Raw genomic sequence first — 22,635 nt, forward strand, 5'->3', positions numbered from 1 at the left:
TAGGAATTTATAGTGGAATACAAGGGTGGACTCTTATATGGAGAAAACTCGAAGGAGTCCCCCCGTAATCATTGTGAGTAGCTGATATGTGGTCAGATCTACCCTTGACAAGTCTTTACGGAGGGACTTGATGGGTTAATTGTCGATCAAATAGTCTCGTCGGGTTTGCTCCATTCGATGGGCCCCACTCCTATTCCTCATCAAGCTTGAAAACTTAATCGATGTTTAGGCTCCGAATTTATTATTTCCGACTAGGGACCCACCTATTTTTACACTTAATGCTGCATTAAGATTTAAGCAATGCAATTTAATCCACCATCATACATTAATCATTTAACATCAACTTTTTTTTTAGTTTTTCTTTTCTTTTCCTTTAGATTTTTTTCTTTTAAGATACATATATACATTTTGTTATAAACATAGATAAAAGTAAAATGAGCTAAAACATGTATAATAGGAAAAAACAGTGTGGCACTAAAGTGACAAGTTTTTACCCCAAAAAAATTCATTTCATGCCTGAAAATGCTCCTAGAAGGTTTCAAACCCCAATCTACCAAACTAGGTCCTACCAATAAAAATTTCCCTATAATATGATTCCTCTTTTATTTCCACTCTAAAATAACTGAGAAGGATGAAAAATAATATAATGATCCAATCTAGATCACACCTCCCCATTTTGGGAGTCTTTTGGTCCCAAAATCTTCTACTAAATGAGGAGAGGAAATTTTCTTCTCCACCTTCTCTCAGGTGTACCATTTAGCTTTGCCTAGAAATTGTGGGCCTTTCAACCCAATCCGCCAAAGGTCATGATACCCATGTATCATAGTTTTGGACCACTTTTGCAAAGCTATATCTTCTATCAAATATTCCTAAGCATTGAGTGTTAAATCCTCTACTAAAAGCAAGACATGTTCCTCTTCTTGATCTAACATGGAAGGTTCATAGAGTTTTAGATTTTGTACATTCACAACTACGTAAATGTGCATGGATGGGGTTAGGTTGAATCTATAGGTGTTATCTCCCACATTTTCCATTATATGAAAGGGACCATGTTGCAAAGCCTTTATTTTCTTATGAGGACCCCATAGCCTCTCCTTATTCAATTCTAACCATAATTTGTCTCTAGCCATGAATGCCTTCTTTATAATGTGTTGATCATGCCTCATTGTATATGTTTTTTGTGACTTATGTGGTGTCTATTGTACCTGTATATGGATTTGGTTGATCTTCTTAAAAAAATCTTCCCTTAAGGCATCCCTTGTAAGATCCTCCTTTACTCCTCCTTACTACCCATATGCAATATCTAAAGGCGAAGGTGGAAAATATTCAAAACAAGTTTAAAACAGTCACTTACAAGTAGAAGTGTGGACTTAGCTATTATAAGAGTGTTCTGATATACCATATTTTCACCCCAGGTCTTTGGATGCTTATGATTGTAACCCTTGAAAAGCTACACCAAAGTCTTGTTTACTACTTTTGTCTATACATCTCTCTGTGGATGGAATCTATCTGTGGTTTTTTAAGTTGTTTTCAATTTTGTTTTCATTGTAATGGGACAAGTTGGCCCCACTACATGTAAATCTATTGGTTTATTTTTATGTTTTCGTTGCAATGTGTCAAGTTGTCTATGGCTATGATTTTAAAAGAGCTATACTTTTAGCATTTAAAAAAAATACTCTTGGTATAATGGCTCTTTGATTTATGTACTCATTTTAAAGTTTTTTTTTAGTTGTGATATTTGGTTTTGAAATACGTTAAACATTTAAGGTTTTTATTGTCATGATATTTGGTTTTAATTCCATGGCTAAAAAATGTCGAAGTTTTAAGGTTTTTCAAAGTCGCAGTATTTTATTTTTAATGCCATGGTTGAAAAATATCAAAATTTTAACATTTTCCTAAGTCATGATATTTATATTTAACACCATAGAAAATTATTGGAATTTTTAGGTTTTCTTAGAGTTCCATTTTTTGGGTTTTTTCATGTTTATTGTACAATTTTTTTGGTTTTTAATGTCATTGCTAAAAAAGAATTGGAGTTTTAACCCAAAAAAATGTTGTTGCAACACTAACACTTTTTGTTTTCAAGGTGTTTTTTCATGTTTTCTACGCAAAATAGGTTTCTTGGGCTAGAGTTCCTGTTAAGTTGGTAAATTTGTTTATTTTTACAAGGCATTAGAACATACCTTGTGCTAAACCTGTCAACTACCATAAACAAGTAGTCATGTCCTTCCCTGGTTGTTGGTAAATCTGCCACAAAATCTATGGAAATGTTTTCCCAAAGATGAGTAAGTACATGTAAGGGATGATATAGACCTTGTTTCCTATTAGTAGGCTTGTTGGTACAACAAAGCATGCATCCTCTTATGAACCTAGCTACATTTTCTTGCATCTTATGCCAATACACACACCTTTGCAAGTTGGGAATTGTCTTCTTGACACCAAAGTGCCATGCAACCTTGGAAGCCTGATGTAACATACCCCAACCATTTATAGCTCGTTCCTACCTCTCTTAAGGCTCAATTTTGTGCCAAATAACCCATAACAAAATATGTTATGAATTTTTTTTCCCTTTTATGGGAAAGTCCCACCTATAAATTTACATAATGCAATTCATATTATAAATGCCTGCTAAAATGCAAATCACAGGCACAATCATACTCTAGAAAAATTATCTCTTTTTTATGAGAGATGTTTCAGCGTAAATCACATGATATTTCATTTGTTGATGTGTTTTGAACCAACCAGTGTGGTTCATCGTCAGGACAAGTTGAAGAAACAGATCAAGCTATGCATGTTAAATAGACATAGCAGACCTCCAATGGCTATAATTCATGACCAGGCAACAGCTATATTGACTAACGGCTAAATTTGGCTAGCCATTAGTCAATATAGCCATTGTCTGGTCATGAATTATAGTCGTTGGAGGTCTGCTCTATCTATTTAACATGCATAGATTGATCTGTTTCTTCAACTTGTCCTGACGATGAACCACATTGGTTGGTTCAAAATGCATCGACAAATGAAATATCATGTGATTTACGCCAAAAAATATCTCATAAACTATCTATTTTTTATTAACAATCGAATATATTTCATTAGCATGCATCTAAAATGATTTCACTATAAATAAATATAACAGAAAACAAATTCTTATCTTTAAAATTGTTGAATTGGTTATATACCTTTGATGTTCCACCCAACCATAGACCATGTTGTTCATTTCTTTCAACGTCAAGTCACCCCAATATAGTACTTTGACTCCATGGGGAATCAACATCAGCTTACTTAAAATCCTAGTGCATACTTAGTACCAAAAACCAATGGCCAAGGCACCAAGCCTAGTGTCCTCCAACTAGTAGTCTTGTGGCTTTCAGGAGTTCTACTTCCCTCACAAGCCTTCCAACTACCCTTTGAGGCCTCCATTTCTAATATCTACTCCATTCTTCCATGGTAGTATTTCTAGAATCCTTCACAAGAGTCATCAATACTTCTTCCACAACACAAGAATCCCTTTTGTGTGTCCTTCTATAACAACCCCTGGTTAATTTTCTATGTAAATAAAATAGACCAAGGTCACAGGACACATATTACAAGCTGAATGTTGGGAAAAACATAGTGATGGGTATCACTGGTGATTAATTAATGGCTATGCAAATTGGCAAAGGCATTGGAAAAGAAAAAGTAGAAATAATTGGCATTTAATTTATGAAATAAAGGAAAATAGGAGAAAAGGAAGGTGAAGAGACACAAATTTGCATGAGGTTGTATCAGTAGCTACAACTAGATTTCTTTGCAAGTAACAGGTTACATGTGTGATTTCTTACTAATTTATGGATGCATTGTATATGCATGTGGTTATCTGGTTATGTGTTTTCATTAGCATGGATATTTTCCTAGATTGATAGTGGTTTTAGCCTTGCATTGTCATTTCTTGGATATCCATGGTGTTGTGGGTTTTTACACTTGATTGTTTTATGGTTGGTGCTCATAATTCCTTATTGCTGTGGGTTGGAACAAATGCTCTGGAAGCCCTATAATAACTTGGGTTGAGTTACTACTCCTGGAGCCTAGGTTGGGACAAACACTTTGGATCCCTTGGTTGAGTTACTAGTCCGTTGAGCTGGGTTGGACAAATTCTCTAGAGCCCTAGAAGGCTATGTGTTGAGTTACTAGTTCTTGGAGCCCTCGACAACTCTAGTAAAGACCAATATGGTTGGTGTTAATGATGTTTGATTGTGGAGGTGGAATCATTGTGGTTGGGGGTTGAGGTGGTATGGCCTTTGGAAGCCCTGGTTTGGAAATTTGGGTCATAACTGCACTTAGGCAGTGTTGTGCATGCAGTTGGACACATTCAACTGAACCTAGGCCTCGTCATGCATGAAATTGGGAGTTTAGGTCAGTTAAAAAGAGCCCTAACTTAGGGTTTGGTCACCTGGAGTGGTCCTTTGGCCCCCAGTTCCCTGTAGATCTGAGGTATGTTGTGAGTTATTAGTGGGTGGTCAATTTGTAGGCGCCACTTCCTTAACAAGAGTTGGGAGGTTGGGTCATGTCATATTAACTCTCTGTCTCATGTGTACGATGGTAGGCTAGTGAAATTGGGTAAATGTTGGAGGGGGTGTGTTACAGATTAGTATCAGAGCAAGGTTGTAGCAGTGGGCCTCAGGGTAGATGTGAATGTTATGTATGCATGCCTCATTATCTATGTGTTTGTCATGCATGCATGTCAGTTATTTCTCGTGATGGTCATTCTTGTAGTTGGTGTTGTCATGTAGAGGTTGATGATGTTGGTCTGTTATGATGATTGATATAATGATGTTATATATATGTATATATGTTGCGCTAATATGGATTGACTGTGAAAAAGAGATAGCCTCCAATAAACTTCACTAAGGTAGGTTTGATCATGTTTATATTTTGTTTATCTGACATGGTATGTTTGTAGGAAGTATAAGATCAGAGATGGAAAGAAGAATGTTGGATTATAGTTCACGAGACTCTCCTTATAGATTAGATGAGTAGCATGGAGATGAGTACTCCCGTGACATAGCAGATACCTTGAGAATTTTAAGGGCATAAATACAAATTTGTAAGGTGGATAGTGATAGAATAATTTAGTCAGAGGAAATAATTGTCAAGGCATAAGAAAAGCAAGTAGAGGTAAATGTAGTGAATCATCCTTCAAGGTTTATCAAATTTGCAAAGATAGGGAAAACCACAAATCAGTTATGGATGGGGGGAAAGGACTAATGGGGTGTATGGTAGCAGGTCTTGTGGAGGACACAAGTTGGACAATGATGACATAGTTAGAGGTGGCAGATGGATGGATACACCTAATAGGAGAGGTAGTGGTTATGGGTTGTATTCCAGTTATGGTTAAGATATACAATATGGTCATCATCATTATCGTCCTTATAGGAAGATTTAGAAACAATACTTATCGAATGAGTTCAAGAAATCCAAGCCTCCTACATTCAATGGAGAGTTGAAGAAACTAGAAGATGTAAAAGCATGGTTACTTGGGATGAAGAATTTCTTTGAGCTACATGATTATAAAGAGAATATGAAAGCCAGGATAATTATTTTTAGTCTCAAAAGGGAAATAGAACATCTAGTTGGAACATGTGAAGTGTGTCAGAGGCATCAGGATAAAGTAGTTGGTTTGGCATGAATTCAAAAGACTTTTCATAAAGAAGTATTTTTCAGAGAGATACTATGATGGTAAGGATAATGAGTTATTTGAATTGAATATGGGATCTATGACAGATGAAGAGTACACAATTACATTTTTGAAGATGTTGAGGTATGTACCATATCTTAAGGATGAAAAGATGAAGGCTCAAAGATTTGCTAGTGGATTTTTGTTAGCATTTAAGGATTGGATTGAGTATGTTGATCCTCAAACATTGGAGGAAGTAATTGGGAAGTTGAAAATTTGTTATGAGCAGTCTAAGAATAAGTCATAGCCTAAGCAGGGTTGGAAAGGTAATGACAATACTAAGGGAAACTGGGATAAGAAGTGAGTAAGACCTTAGGATGCAGGTAACAAGGAGAATGCAACATTGTACAAGAAATTCTATTCAGTTGACAGAGGACAGGGATTTTAGTCTTAGGAGCAGAACAAGGATTGTGGTAGGAAACCTTTCTAGTGTTGGACTTGTGAAAAGGATCATCGCAGGAGAGATTGTCCATGCTATCAGGGTGGCAGAACTTAGATTTTATAGTGCTCAGGAGGCACAAATAGTTGGTGATGTTGGAAAGAGTATTCATTGAATATATGCAACATTAGATAATAAGTAGCCTAATCACCATGAATATTTATCAATATGTAAGATAAGATTTGTGATCATTATGCTTCTATTTTGATTGACCATGGATCTAACTATAGCTATATCAGTCCTGTCCTAGTGCATAAGTGTTTATTTAATAAAGAAGTGCATGCAACATCTTGGTTGGTGCAGTTGGTTATAGATACTAAGAAAAGAGTTCATCATTGGGTAAGATCTCGTGCATTTAAACTGAATGTCTACACTAATGCATCTAAATGTGCTTTCGTTGGGATCACACAATATGTTGTTGGGTGTGGATTAGTTGTACATTCACAGGACTAAGGTAGATTGTTACGCGAAGGATATTGAGTGTTTGGATGACAATGGAGATAATGTTATGCAACCATATCACAAATAGATAGATCAACGACTTAAAAATTATCCTCTTCGAGAGGGAAACCTCCTTTCCATTACATAAATAAAAAATTCTTGGATGATTCAAATGACAAAACCTCCTTTCTATATATAGGAGTCTAAGGGGTCATAATATAATTAGAGCCTACATAAAAATAATAATGTAAGGGTGCAACAATAAAAATAGTGGGATTATATGGGGCACAATAATAACAATATCGGAACTACATGGGCACAAAAATAACAATAAGAGGGCTACATTAAAAATAAAAATAAGGGGCTACACTAGTTTATAGGGACTTAACATGCCCCTCTCCTTCAAAAAAGTGTTTCCCTCAACGCTTGAGTAGTTCTTGATGCTTCTGTATAAAATTCTCATCCTCCCATGTGGAATATTCAGTAGGTAAGTTCTCCCACTTAATGAGATACTCTGAAATTGATCAATTTTGTAGCTGTCGAGTTCTTGTTTCTGTGACTACTTCAGGTTCCAATATAATTTTTACTTCTTCATCAATTTCATGAAATATTATTTGAACTAGGATCTTGTAACATATAACCTTCTTTAAGCATGAAACATGGAAAACTGAGTGCACTCCAGAAGATGCATGAAGCTCCAAATTGTATGCCATAGTTCTAATATTTTGCAGCACCTTGTATGTACCATAGTCCTTTGGTGATAATTTATTATCCTTCTTAGCTTTCTTGAGGGACATTTGTTTGTATGGTTGTAGACGTAAAAATACTAGTTGCCTACATCAAAACTTATTTCATTGCGATGTCGATCTTCCTGTTGTTTCATTTGATTCTGCGCCAAAGTGAGGTTATACTTTAAGAGTTGGAGAACTTGTTTTTTTATTCTTGATGTGATATTCCATTGCTTGAACCTTATAATTTTCTCTTAAAGATGATGTGATGGATGATGGATGATATCCATAAAGTGCCATATATGGGGTCATTTTTGCTGCAGTATGGAAGGAAGTGTTATACCACCATTATGCAAGAGGTAACCACTTGACCCATTATGTTTTCTTATCATATACAAAGCAACAAAGATATCCTTCAAAAAATTTGTTCACTATCTCAGTTTTCCCATCAGATTGAGGATGAGAAGATGAGATGTGAGCTAATTGAGTACCCAAGTAAAAATAATTCCGTCAAATTTTTTTTTAGTGAAAATGGGATCTTTGTTGCTTACAATAATCTTTGGGTTTCCATGTAGCTTTTGAATTGTTTCCATAAATGCAGTAACAATTGTACTAGCTTTAAATGGATGAGATAATGCACAAAAGTGTGCATACTTGGTAAGTATATGAACTACCACCATGTTGACATTCTTTCCTTCGGACTTGGGTAAACTTGTGATAAAATCCATTAAAACCTCCTCCCAACATTGACTTGGAATGGATAAAGGTTGTAACAAACTCATGGTATTAATTGTCTAAAATTTATTTTGTTGGAAAACCAAACATTCTGCCACAAACTTTTGAATATCATATTTAAGGAAATCCCAAAAAAAATCCTTCTTGGCCCTGTGGTAAGTTTTTAAAAATCTTGAGTTTCCTCCTAAGGGAGCGGTGTGAAATTCCAAGAGAATATTTTGTTTGAGTTGAGAATTCTTAAAAAGATATAAGAGATCTTTGTACCATAATGAATCATTTTCCCAACTAAATGTATCAGATGTACTGGGATCTTTTTGTAGCTTTTGAATGAGTGTCCACACTTCTTCATCATTCTTCCATTCATCCCTTACTTTGATTATCTAATCTGGTTGGATAATAGGAATGGCACAAAGTAATGCTTCCACATACTCATCCTTTCTTGAGAGTGCATCTGCAACAACATTTTTCTTCGCTTTTTTGTAGATGATTTCAAAGTTACAAACCAACATTTTTGTGACCAATTTTTTTTGTTCTTTTGAAGGTAATATTTGTACCAAAAATTATTTAAGACTATCATAATCTATTTTTACCTTGAAGTGTCTTCCCATTAGGTAAGTTCATCATTGCTTTAGTTCACGTAGTATTTCCAACATTTCCTTCTCATAAATAGGTTTGTTTAAATAATTTCCTTTGATTGGAAGACATTCAAAAGAAATGGGTCTTCCTTCTTGCATTAAAACAACACAAATTCCATTTCTTGAGGCATCACATTCCACAATAAAGGTTTTTGTGAAGTAGGGCATAGCTAAGACTTGTGCTTGGCACATTGCCTCTTGAAGATGTTAAAAGGCCTTAGTTTCTTCTGGAGTCCAAGAAAATGCAACTTTCTTTAGTAATGTTGTTAAAGGTGCTGCTATTCTCCCATAATTCTTAATAAAATTGTGATAATACCCTATCAACCCAAGAAATTCTCACAAATGCTTTATGGTTGTGGGGATTTTCCATTCCTTAATGGATTTAATTTTGTTAGGGTCTACTTTAACACCCTCATGAGATACAATATGACCTAAATATTCCACCTCCTGTACTCCAAAGAAAATTTTGGAAGTTTTTGCATAGAATTATTTATCCTCCAATAGTTTGAACACCTTGTCAACATGTTGAATACGATCCTTCCAAGACTTGTTGTAGATTATTATATCATAAAAAAATGCTAACAATTTTTTTCTAAGAAAGGGTCTTCGTTCTAATTTGATGATATCCTAAACAATGATCTAACTTGATGAAGTAAACTGCTCCATGTAATTCATCCAATAATTCATCAATGATAGGAATGGGAAATTTATATTTAATAGTGAACTTGTTGAGATCCATATTATCCAGACACATGCTGCATGATCCATCCTTCTTATGCACCAATACTATTGGAGCCAAAAAATAACTTTGACTAGGTTGAATTATTTGGCCTCTAACATTTGTGCAACCATACGTTCAATTTCACTCTTTTGGGCATAGGGATATCTATAAGGCTTGATGTTTGGAGGAACATTTCTTGGAATAAAATGAATAGCATTATCATGATCATGAATAGGTGGGAGGACTTTTGGAGTCTCAAATACCTTGGAATGATTGTCCAAGCCTTTTTGGAGATATGGAAAAATAAATGATTCCGATGTTTGAACATCTAGTGAGCATGATTGTGCAATTACGCCTCATTGTTCTTTCTTTAGAATATTTGTCATTCCATTAGAGCTAATCATCTTTCATGGTTTCCCTATGATACCCCTTAATTCAACTTCCTTTCCTTCCCAAAAAAATCTCAAGAAAAGTTCTTGAAAATTAAAAGCTATCATACCCAAATATTGAAACCATCAAACTCCTAGTACAACATTAGCACCACCCATTAGAATGGAGAGCATTGGACTATTCAATACATATTCCCCCATTGTTAGCTTGATATTATGGCACTTTCTAGAGCAATTTATAGTACCTCCATTTGCAAGAATCACTTGAAACTTTGGTGTTAGTGTTATTGGGAAATCTAGTGTCTATTCAGAGCTGCTAGTCCCACTAAGATGGGTAGCTAACTTAGAAAAAAATAGATTAAAGTCACTTGTTTTTCCTTTACAAGAGAGAGATGGGAAAGAAGTAGAGATTACCAACCTCAGTCTTCCGCTTGGCTCCTTGCTTGTTTCCTTTCCCCTTTGACAGAATCTTGCCACTGCTTCCTTACTTGCCCAGCTTCAAAGAGCACCTATAGATTCACAGCAACGTAATACCATCAAAGCATAGAGATCTTTCACTGTAATCAATATAGGATCAGATATATATTGACCATACAAATGCATATAACAAACACAGTATTCAGAGATACACAAGAATATGGAGGAAAACTCAAATGGCTTTATTAGTAAAAGTCATAGAAGAGAGGATTACAACCACTTGGTTTGACCCAGTGCCATCCTCCCAGCTTGAATGCCCTCTTCACCTCACACAAAGCAAGATCACCCAACAATGTCTTCAAAGAGAAACCAGCAACACCTCTTTGCAGATTACCAAACTTCAACCTTTGGATCTCTTGGATGAGGGATCCATTTATAGATATTTGCAGGGGGTGAGTCAGCTTCTGGGATTTTGATTAGTTTCATCTCTCTGATAGTTCTTAGTTCCACATGGAGATTTTAGATCTCTTACTCATCCCTGGGCAAACTTAGAGAGGCAAGTGTCAAATGAGAAGTTTCTAGAAGATTCTCTGGGTTTCCACCTAGCAAACTGCTTGTGCCATTTGTCTGCTCTCGCTCATCGCACCCTATAGAAGGGCTTTGCAGTATGCATCGCACTTTTTGCATGTGGCAGGTGAGATGCATCACACCTTTAGCACTGGGCAGTCTGTATGGTCCTGCTTTGACCAGTTCTGAGTAGATTTTAATGGAGAACTTCTGGGAGATGATGTAATTAGCTGACCTTGCTCCTTTAGGGTATGAAACAACACTTTTAGGGACTTAGAAGCCCTTGGTTTATGGACATATGTGATTGGGGTTACAGTGCCCAAATATGTCTATAACAGTTGCCCCCTAAAGCATGAGGTCATAAATCTTTTGATGTCGGGTGAAATGCTTTATAATGAGGATCCGAGGTTTTTCACACTGGAAGTGACCTGTAATCATAATTTTTTCATGATCTAGCTGAGGCAGGCATTCCCATGCTCAGCTTGATAAATTCATTTTCATGTACATAGGACAAACAACCGTCTGTGTGTAGACTGATGATTCTGGTAGAGCCATCATCCCTTAGTTTGGATGATTATCTGTGCAGTAATGATGTACATTTGATGTCTTTATTTTCCTGATTATATCGCAGCTCGGATGGATGAAACTAGATCCGGGGTCTTCAAAAACTCGTTCAATCTTTGCCCGAAAGTACAGGTCGATCCATGTGAAAAGATGTTCTAATGTCGAACATGGAAGGACATCGCCTGATTACCAGCCAATGATGTAAGCTATTAACAGATGCGAGAGGAATCACCGATGATGATGATGACCCTCAAGGTATTGTAGTACAATTCACGTGGTGTGAATACATGAGCTGATGTTGAACACCACGCAAAATCTTTTGGTCGAAGGCCATTAGTGTAAACCTGTCGCTGGAAGTGAGAAACTTTCCATTGAGGCATGCAAGCTTCAAAGTACTCGAAGGGTTGTCCATAGGTCAACTTCTTGGATAATGAGCTGATGTCAACAAGAAGTGACCCGTCATAGGAGGGAATTAATGGATCCCACATCTACGACACGGAACGGAGCAAATGATTTTGTAGAGGTGAAAACAATCTGATGATACAAGGTTCAGGATGGCGGTCATGAAAGAATGAAGCGTGAAGGTATTGTAGCGGATGAGACACAAGCTGGGTAGGTGAATTCTCTGAGTGACTTCTCTTGAACATATCGGTGACACTGAAATGGATTGGTAGCGTTAACTCCAAAAGTGGATGGTACGGTGGACCAATGGTGATATGACTAGTGAACGGAATAACCCAACCCAACTCAATCATGGTGATGGAGTGAAAGTGTCATGTTCAAGAGCAACCTGCTACCAATAAAGTTTCTTCAAGTTTTCTTCCCAATTTTCCCCAGTCATTTCTGACCAGTACCTCTTTATTTTTGTCAAGCTTGAGGAGGATAACATATGCTTGTTCTATAATTTTCCCTTCGAGCAAACCCGTCACTATGTTTTAACGAGCCTAGCGACAGTGAAACTTGCTCTTGTCTGAATGGACAAGTTTGTCGCTATTGTTTTAATGAGTTTAATGACAAGGATAACTCGGTCCTTTTCAATTTTAGAGAGTCTAAAAAGAGACGGAAATAAGACTCCAATATTCCTTTTTCATAACATAATTCCTTTAGCCCAGAAAACTATAAAACAATACGAAAGGGATGACTTTTCGATAGTTTTAACGAGACAGATAAGACAAACGCTCAATATTTTTGTGTAATAATCTATCAGGTCCAAAAAGATTAAAATCTAGAGGAGGGATAGCACTTCTAATCACTTTAACGAGCTAGGGAGGCCAATTGCTCAGCAATCTTTTCATATTTTACGAGTTAGATGAGAAGAGCTTAAAGGAGACTCGTTTTTTGAGGAACGAGTGATGTTTTCAGATAGCAGCTGGTTCCAGTTACGGTTTGGAACTTTCCAATCATGGCAGTGTAAAAAGGTGGCTAATAGGATCACTCGTCGCAGATGTTCCTCAAAAGGGGTAAACAATCAAATGGAGGCGAATAATTGGCAACAACAGAGTGGAGGTTGTTAGCACTCAAATCCGCCTCAGGCTGAGGAAGGCAAAACTCAAGGCAACATCATACCACGCTCAGCCTCATAGTTAGCCCTACGAGGACAGGAGAGGGCTCTCTCCGGGTCTATCTCGGCAAAAGGTTTTCAAAGGGGCTGAGATGACCAATAAGGAATACTGATCTTAGGCTAGGTATTAAGTACAGAGGTTTAAGGGTGATTTTTTGGGGTTTTTGTCGAATCAAAGGAAAAGGCAATTTTGGGTGCGGGGATGAGACACAGTTTCTGCAGAGGTCTGATTGGAGCAAGGTAGGCAGTTGTTTTGATGCTTTTAAAGTGATGAGGTGAATAGATCAGACAGGTGAGGAGCTAAGGAGAGCAAGGAAGTCTCAAGGATTCTCCTTAAACTGAAGAAAACATGGAAAATTAAACAAATTTAAAGGCAGAGCATAGCAAATTTATGGATTCTACCTTAACACTTCATTTGTTCAATTGTAGAAGATGAGAGAGGGAAAATGATACACATAACAAAATTACAAGTACTGAAAGAAGCACACCATCAAGACATAAAGCCACAAGAATTCCAAATAGTGCTGCAAATCCCTGGTCTTCCCTTTGCCAAAATGCTGAAGTAAAATGTACAATAAAGTCTCAAAGCCTCTTCCCAAAGAGTCCAACCATGAAAATGACTAAGAAAATACATAATATAGGCAAGCTAACACATTCCCTTGCCTCTAGGGGTCGAGCTCATCATCCTAGGAGCTGTTTCAACCAATTCTAAAAAAAGCACTATAATCTAGGCAGTCAAAACAACTTGCCTCTATAAGCTAGGAAACCAATTCATTCATTAAATGTTTGCTATTTTATGAATGAATCATCTAGAATAGGTAAATAAGTGTCAAGTCAACATAAAATTACATTAATTACATCAAGGAGGGTGAAAAATCCCATCACCAGTTAAAACTGGTCAAAACTAGGCGAATTCCTGAGCTGGAAGGTGCAAAATGTGCAAAAAATCCTGATGCGTAGTGCGCCTAAGCCCTACGTGTAGCGCGCATTTCCACCTACTTTTTGGGCACTTCCCGGCATCCAAATTGAGCTCAGGTTGGCTTGTTGGAAAGCCCTGGATGTTTACTTTCTAACCCAAGTGGAATTTTCCAATTTGATGTCCATTTTCCCCTCCAAAAGTGCATTCTCCCAAGGCTGCTACCTGTGTGTCCAAAAAGGGGCAGTGAGGTCATTTTTTGCATGTTTTTTGACCTTTTGGGGACCCAAACCTTGATGAAATGCCTTCACAGTGGCTGAGCAGATGTATTTCATCATGACAAATCCAAAAATGCAAACCTTTCATGATTTGGACCTCCCAATCTTCAGGGTAGCGCGCGGCGCGCTACGCGTTGAGCCCAAAAACCTGTTTTTCACATAAAAATTTCAAAATTGACAAAATTTTCCCCAAATTTCTTGAAATTTGGGCTGGGGGTCCCCAATCAAGTACTATACTCATTCAAAGAGGCTTCGGCCAAAATTTGGAGTGGATCGGGCCTTTTCCACCGTTTTAGTGCCTTGCTCAATCGCCTCTTAAGGATCTTAATTTTTGCTTTGCAAACATGCATGCGGGCCCAATAATGATTCTTCATGTGACGAAGCAAGTCTTTGTCTCTATTTGCTTTCGCCAACAACCCCTCCAAGTGTCGGTTGACTTTCTCAAGCACAAATTTCCGCGCCACAGGTATCAAGTCACCCGGTCTTTTACGGGCCAACCTATGGTCTTCACGGATTCGTTGCAGCTCTATAAGTGTGTGCTCGTCCTCTAACTGTTTATTGCGCTACTCTAGATACCTGATATATGAAGCTATCTCATCATGACTAGTAACAAAACCTGATGGCTCACCTGAAGGCCTCTCCTCATGCTTGGGCTTCTTTCCCTTATCCTGTACCTGCGGTGCTGCTGTCGAAAGCGAGGCCCCTTCCACACGAGGTGGAGATAACACTCGCTGTGCTGATGAAGTCAACAAGACCCCTTCCACCCCGGGTGGAGATAGTACTCGTCGTGTAGATGCAAATAAGGCCCTATGTCCTCACTGATATGTCACACATGCTGGAGTGCTGACATGCTCTATCTCAGGAATATCAAATTGATGTGAAGGCCCTCCCTCGTCATGAACAATCTCAGGAGGTGGCTGTGGCGCTGTGAAAAGGTCACGAGAAATAAAATCCTCCCAAGTAATGCCCTGTTGTGCCAACTAATGCATCACTATGATTTTGATCAATGCATAATGATAGATGCTTTTATGTTGATGTGCTGGGCTCTTCCTTTGTACTAAAGGCACCATCCTCTCTATGTTGCGACACATGAAAAATGGAATGTTCATCATACATACCCTTGTAAAATGCATCAACAAACGGACATGGTACGCGTAGAGACGTGAGAATCTGCCCTCGCAACTGAAATATCGAATGATGAGTTTCATCAATGGTGCATATTCATCCCTTAGGAATCTGAAAGGAAAAAATGCAGTCAAGTGTCTTACACATCTGAGCTTAATATATGGCTCATAGTGAAATCTGTCTAACTGCTGGCATTTACTCCATTCCTCCCCTACATTTGGTATCCTAGTGGCCTGAGCAATAGTCTCGGGTGACAAGGTGAAATTCACTCCGGCAAGGTTTACATGACCATCCTGCAAATGTAGAACAAATAAACGGACTAGTTCCCGATGATGCTGGATTTGTGAGATCCACTCACAGTATTCAAAACATGATAGATACCGAAAACAGTCCATTGCAAGTGGACAAGCTTGCAATTGAGCCAAAGAGGTAGGCTCCTCCCTGACATGCCGACCACCTTTGCCACCTTTGTGATACCTCCTTGGCACACTTACCTCTGGTGTAGAATCACTATCATAATCCTGCTCATAAGCTGACTCGGTCTCTGACATGTTATATATGCTGATATACAACTGTGTGCAAAATTTGACTGTAGACTTTTTCTTTCTCTCAAAATGCTGTGACCAAGGGGACACAAATATACAAGGGAAATGTTAGGAAAGGGGAAACATTAGGGAAATGGGGACAATGGAAATAAAACAAGGAATTTAGGGAAGGGAAGGGACATGAAAATCTTGAAGTTTTAGGGTTTGGGATGAGGTAGGGTATGAAAATATGTTTGTAGTAGAAGGGAGGGGTTTAGGATTTGAGGGAGAATAGTGTAGGGTTTTAGGAGGAATTATTGGGGAAAATATTGGTAAATATAGGGGATGGGGAATCAAAAGGAAATAGGAAAATGAGAACCTTGGTTAACATTTACTTTTGAAACCCTACAGCAATCTTGGCATTTAAATCCTTACAGCAAATTAATGGACAAGGAGGGTTTTTATACTTGGTTTTCCATGGCAAATATATCATAATCTCTTACATAAACCGTCCAAAAACCAAGAACAAGCCGTGAATGTAAGCCTACCTGTGATTTGATGCTTGAGAAGAGGCGTTTTAGTGATTTCTGGCCAAGTTCTGGGCATACACTTCAATGCGTAGCGCGCCTCACCCAACACGCCGCGCGCCCCTGATGCGTAGCGCCCGTGCAAAATTACACTGAAAATTTCGGCCTGATGCGTAGCGCGCCACCGATGCGTAGCGCGCCCAACCTGATGCGTAGCGCACCTTGGAAACAGCCCGATTTGCCCTCAAATTCACAAAATTGCCTTAACACAATGCTCTTTGCTTTTGGAATGTAGAATGGGTTGCAAATGAGGAGAAATATCTTCATATAGACTCCTTGTTGATTTTTGCTTAACCCAAAACCCATTTTCTTATGTTTGGCTGTTGACACTTTTTGAAAATTAATAGGCTTTGACCTTTTTGATTTCCCCTTTAAAATTGGTTGAAATAATGATTTTCTCTGATAATTTTTGCAGGGATAGCTCTGATATGCTCTGGCAAAGGAGACCAAGGCTGCACTTGAACGATTTGAAGAACTGAAAATTTTGACAATTTTTACAAAAATGAGATGGCAGCTTATCTTCAAAACAGAGTTTTGAAGAAAAGTCCTAATTCAGTTGTACAATGATGAAAATTATTGAAGTGATGATCTATCAAAGACATCCCTCTGGCCTGCTGGTCTTCTAAGACTTTTTCAAGACAAAATTGACTCAACCCTAGACCTAAGGCCTAAAAATTTAAAACATGATTGTAAATGAACTTTGAAGACTTATTTTAATAAACAGGCTTGAACCAGCAGTGCCAAGCACGAGGGGAATGAATGACACAACCCACTCCATCAGAGTTATGGCATGCCTAACGAAATGTAACTGATCAAAACTGGTGGGACACCTAATCATGAAATGCAAAAGAGCTTTGATCTCTGGTGGAGGGATAACTAGACCGACTCTAACAGAGGTGATGGTAAGAACATGACCAAGGCTAAAAAGCTGATGATAATCATTCACAATGGTTATTTACCGGAAGTGGGTTCATTTTTTAATGAGCCTAAACTCTGGTGGAACATATGCTCATTGCTAAGTTTAATTTTTAACGAGCTTGAAGTTCACGTAAAACTGCTCGTGACTTGGTTCATTTTTTAATGAGCTTGAACCATGCGACAACATATGCTCAGATTCGGTTTCATGTTTACACAAGCTTGAAACGAGAAACTATGCTTGTTATAAGTTCGCGTGCCCCCAGCATAATGATGCAAATCGAGGTGCATGCCCCCCAAGCTTCATTGCATTCATCGCGGTGGTTGGAATGAAGGTTTACCTTCGAAATCTTTGAAAGACTCGACTTGGATTTTACGAGATCATAATCAAAGACTCGATTAAAGGGAGTTGTTTCATTTTTTAATGAAGTTGACAGAGTAAAAGAACTATCCTCATTACTCATTGTTTCATTTTTTAGAGAGGTTGACACGAGATAAGAACTATCCTTGGAATCCACCGTATTTATAGTATTTGATAAAAAATCAAAAAATGAAGGATGATTAAGGTCACTGGAATAATCTTCGTGGTAATTCGGAAGATGGGAACGATGGTGTTAATCTTCCCATGGTGCCTCTCCTAACATCATTGACTGAACGATTCCTTCGTCTGTAGAATTTACATGCGACCAAGGATCTGAAGAGGTACCATATTCCTTAGACCTATCTATCCAAACACTCGATGAGCATTGATTTGGGTTTGCCCCCTAGGCCAAGAAAATTGATTGCTACAATATTTCTAAAATGGCGATGATCCATGCTGTCAAAATGTTCAGGAATCTTCTGAATCTTTTAGATATAGAAGATATCATATTGCAAGTTTCCACCGTGGCAACTTCCGCCAGATTACTCAGAGGTGGTAGGGCGAAAGTACCCATTAAGGCAGGGTCTTTTAGGAGGCCTACTCTGACATTTTGAAGTGATTGAGAGCTTCCATGGATCATTAGAATGCTTCCTGTAACTTGTGAACTATTGGGAGGGAAGGTTTGTTGATCAACGATTGTAATTCCTCCTTGAAAAGGAAATGCAATCTTTCTAAAGTATGTCAACACAACAGCAGCCATAGCATATATCCAGTGCCTTCCCAGTAGGATGTTGTAATCGAGGTTTCCATCGATAACTTCAACATCAATTTCTATTGTCATGCCTCCTAGTTCGACTTGCAAGTTACTTAAAATCCCATATGGAGTGTATGTTCGTCCATCAAATGCTTTTAACGCCGTTGATGATGGCGACAAGGGTGGTGAGCCTAAAGTTTTCCAGCAACTCATTGACATAATACATGTAGATGCCCCCTCATCAATAATTGTTCGATGAACAGTTTTGTTGAGGGCTTTCACTTGAATGAGGAAAGCAAGCTGGGCTTGTAACTGTAGGTCATATCCTTTATGATTAAAGGCCACAAGATTGGAATCCGCTGGGTAAATCCCACCTATTGCTGATAATAAAGCTTGCTTTTGGGAGGGGCAATTTTACAGTACCTCAAGTGTCGACATAGCGGATGACGATTGGGCCAGGTCCTCTACTATATTATAATTTTGTGCTACTCTGGCATGAGGATTAAATGTCAATTTGTGTACAACTCCCTTTGGCGGCTTTATCGTTAGCTCAAGAATGATGGGTGGCACAACTTCAGTCCAAGTTGTTGTCGAACTACTAGGTTGATCAGTAGCCTTGTTGTTCAACAGCTGTTGATTCCCGTAATCTTTATTCCTTGTCGTTATCAAAGCATCATTTTGCTGTTTCGAAATGGACAGGATAAGGACTTGGGACAGGGAAGCATTGTCACTAGCAACCAGATTTGTTCCTAGGTTTGGAAACGGATCAGTCAACACTGCTGAGGCTTTTGAATTCTTAAAGAATTTCTTAACTTTAGCTTTATATGGACAATCTCTTGTCCAATGATCCTCATCGCATATGAGGCATGGCTGAGTAGGTTTCTTTTGCCCAGAAGGGTTTGCAGAAGATTTTCCAGGAGGCGAATCATCCTGTTTCTTCTTTTTGCTCTTCCCTTTCTTCTTGCCCCCTGGTTGCATCGGTTCTTTGCCTTTGTCAATCGACACAACATTAACCTCCAAGGCTAGAATTTCTTCATTTGCATTTTGATTAGAAATCTTACGGGCTTTCTTAGATGTAGCCTTTGTCGATTTCGTGCTCGTCGTACCTATCACGCCATTGCCGGCATGAGAGTATTTGTTTGATTTAGGAGGAGGAACATATGTTTTCACCATTCTACGACAATGTCGCCATTCATGAATATGATTGGATATGTGAGTGGCCATCGTTTTCCTGAAATTGGTAAGAAGATCTGTTCTTGTTTCATACCTTATTGGTAATTGAAAATGGGTTAAAAAGGTTGTGGCAAGGGCGCTGAAGTTATCGAATGAAGCTCTAGGCAACTCAATATACCATTTTGCTACCGGACTAGTTAACATTCACTGAAAAAGGCAAAGCCAAATCAAATCATCATTGAGAGTGTTGGATGAACACCACAGATGAAAGGTCATCACATGATTCGACGGGTCTTCACCCGGATTTCCATTAAATTTAGGAATATCTGACGGAAGTTTATGAGGAATCGCCAACCACCAAGGGGCATAAGCGATTGGATCATTTGTTAGCCGATTTAGATTTGGTAACTCTAGGGTTGCCACGAAGGGCAACTGTTGATTCAGGTTCGGCGAAGCGTACCCAGGATAAGATGGGATTGCCTGAGCAGTGGGTCTTTGCATACCAGCATAATGCATTTGATGCTGATAACTTTGATAAGGTAGTTGGGCATAACCAATTTGAGACCATTGATTATAACTGTTATGAATATATGGCTGCCCATTACCTACAAAGTTTTGCTGCTCAGGTCCTTGGTAAGCTTGTTGGAATTGCGGTTGTTGATATTGCAACAGCCATGGTTTTGAAACCATTTGCTGTTGCCCAATACTGGACATTTGACCAAGATGAGGGGTAATAGTACCCATTTGAGCCTGAGTCACTCCAGTTAAGGAGCCACTAACTGGCGATTGCGATTGTGTTGCGGAGACAAGAGGCGGTTGTACAATGACCTGAGAAACTTGAGGTTGGCATATAACAGGCAATGCTTGTACTTGTGACACCATCACAATAGCTGGTGTAGTGGGGATGTTTGACACTGGGAGACTCGGTTGCATTGAGTATAAAACTCTTGGTTATTGAGGCAGTATTGGCATTCAACCGCTGGATGTGATTCCAATTTGACCTAAATTCGGTTGTGAACTCTCATATGGCGGCAATCCACAGCTCAAGGGAATGATTTGCCTTTGGAGACTAGACTGCCCAAATTGATGTTGTGAAGGATCAATTTGTTGAGATTCAACATAAGAGATTCCAAATACTATTCCGGATGAACAAACGGGAACAGACCATACTGTCGAAATAGTCCCTGGGTGGACTCCTTCTAGCGGTTGAGAGCTAGTTGGGACAGATGGTATACCAGCGAACATCGTCGGAGTGGTGGCAGGAGGTTCTGCTACCGTTGTATCGGACGAGACAGTCCTAGATGTCGATGGTTGTCCAGACATATCGAGTCTATCCAAAAGACTTCCCAGTGCTTCTACAGGAACTTGCGATGAAGGGGTATTAACTTCTGAAGTAGAAGGATATAGGTGGATCTCAGTCCCAAAATGCGATGGAGTATTGGATGGAAGATCCTCCGTAATCTCTTCTATAGCAATCAATCCAGGTGGAAGAGGTAGACCGTCAGGTCCGTAAAATATTTCTGGTGCCGAAGAAGGTATAGATTCTATAGCAACAGATGTTGGAGGGGTAACACCTTCTGAATCAACCCTGGATGGAGCTGGTTCAGGAATAGAAGTGTTTACTGTTACACTAGGATCAGTTCTAATGTCCTCTTGTAACTGCGGAACTTCTTCTGTAGAGGCAGGGATACCAGAAATGGTTGGAGTAACTAGAGTCTGATAGGATGTTGAAACACAAGTTTCAAACAAAACAGGAGACTTTGACCCAGTTAAACGAGTTTGCTTGACCTAGAATTGTTTGGTTTCCGGAGTCAAAGACGGTTGACTCGTCAGTCTCTGCGAACAACGGGGTTTTGATTGACTTTCTTCCACGATTGTGGATTTATTTGATCAACTCAAAATAAGAGGGGAAAATGATATCCTGTATTAAATGAATTTTAGATGCTTTGACACATCTTGCTTTTTCACCTTTTAAGAGTCGAGAAAAAGCTAAAGATGACTCTAGTCGCCTTGTATTTTTAATGAGCCTGAAGTGACAAGTGCTCAAATGGACCTTTTCCTTTAAGGAGTCTGAAAAGGAACGAAAGAGACTACTCTGGAAATCTAGATAGAGGGATTACCAAACCAATCATAAAACTGCAGAATACTTTTTACGGTATAGTAGTCAATCTTCCTGAATGCTTTGTTCAGTGCATTGCGATTGATAGGGCAGCAAACACGACTTCCTAAGGATAAAGGATATAGCCTATTGTGGTCTCCCAATATATACTCGACGGTATGTAGGAACACAAGTCCGTACTGGAACTTATCGTCTCAAAGAGGAGGAATCACCCAACCTACAATGAAAGCGACAGTTACTAGGCTTTACAACGTCAGAATACGTCTCTAGCCTAGACTTCTAGATGTTGTGCATTAGGTTCCAAAGAGTTTTTATGTTCATTAAATTTATTTTACAATTAATCTTTCTTAAGAAATTTTCCTTTCAGGTTCACCGCGTGATGTAGATATACAATTCCTAAAATGCAATCTAAGATGATAAATAGTCATTTAATCTTCTTTTTGCAATGAAAATCCTAGCTACTAAGGAAAGAGAAATGAAATTATTTCAACATAGAGTAGAGAGCACACACTAGATGCACTGTCCTAAATCACAAACAACAAGTAGTCTAAATGAAAATGTAGGTGGATGTATTTTTTTTCCGCTTTCTTAATGTGTGAATGACAAAAAAAATGCTAAATACAAATCTGAATTATTTCTTCTTTCAAAGCGACAGTACTAACGATTTTCTTTTCAAAAAACGACAGGAAGGCAAGACGACACTTTGCGATTTTGAATTGAAAATTGCTTTCGACACTTGAAATACTTATAAATTCAGATCAAATACAAGAGTAACAATGTAATCGACTATCAAAAAGAGAAGTATTCTTTTCTTTGATTGAAAACGACACTTGCGACACTTCCAAATCAAAAGACGACAGTTCGATTAAGCTACTATTTTGTAAAAGAGAACTGTAAATGGCGCACAATACATAAAAACATTCACAATTCTTTGTACAATAGAGGTTGGATGATGCAAAGAAGGGGGTTT

The sequence above is a fragment of the Pinus tabuliformis genome, chromosome 6 (genome assembly GCF_031772625.1).
Source record: "Pinus tabuliformis cultivar Carrire ecotype Pingquan chromosome 6, CPIR1, whole genome shotgun sequence".
Lineage (NCBI taxonomy): Eukaryota > Viridiplantae > Streptophyta > Pinopsida > Pinales > Pinaceae > Pinus > Pinus tabuliformis.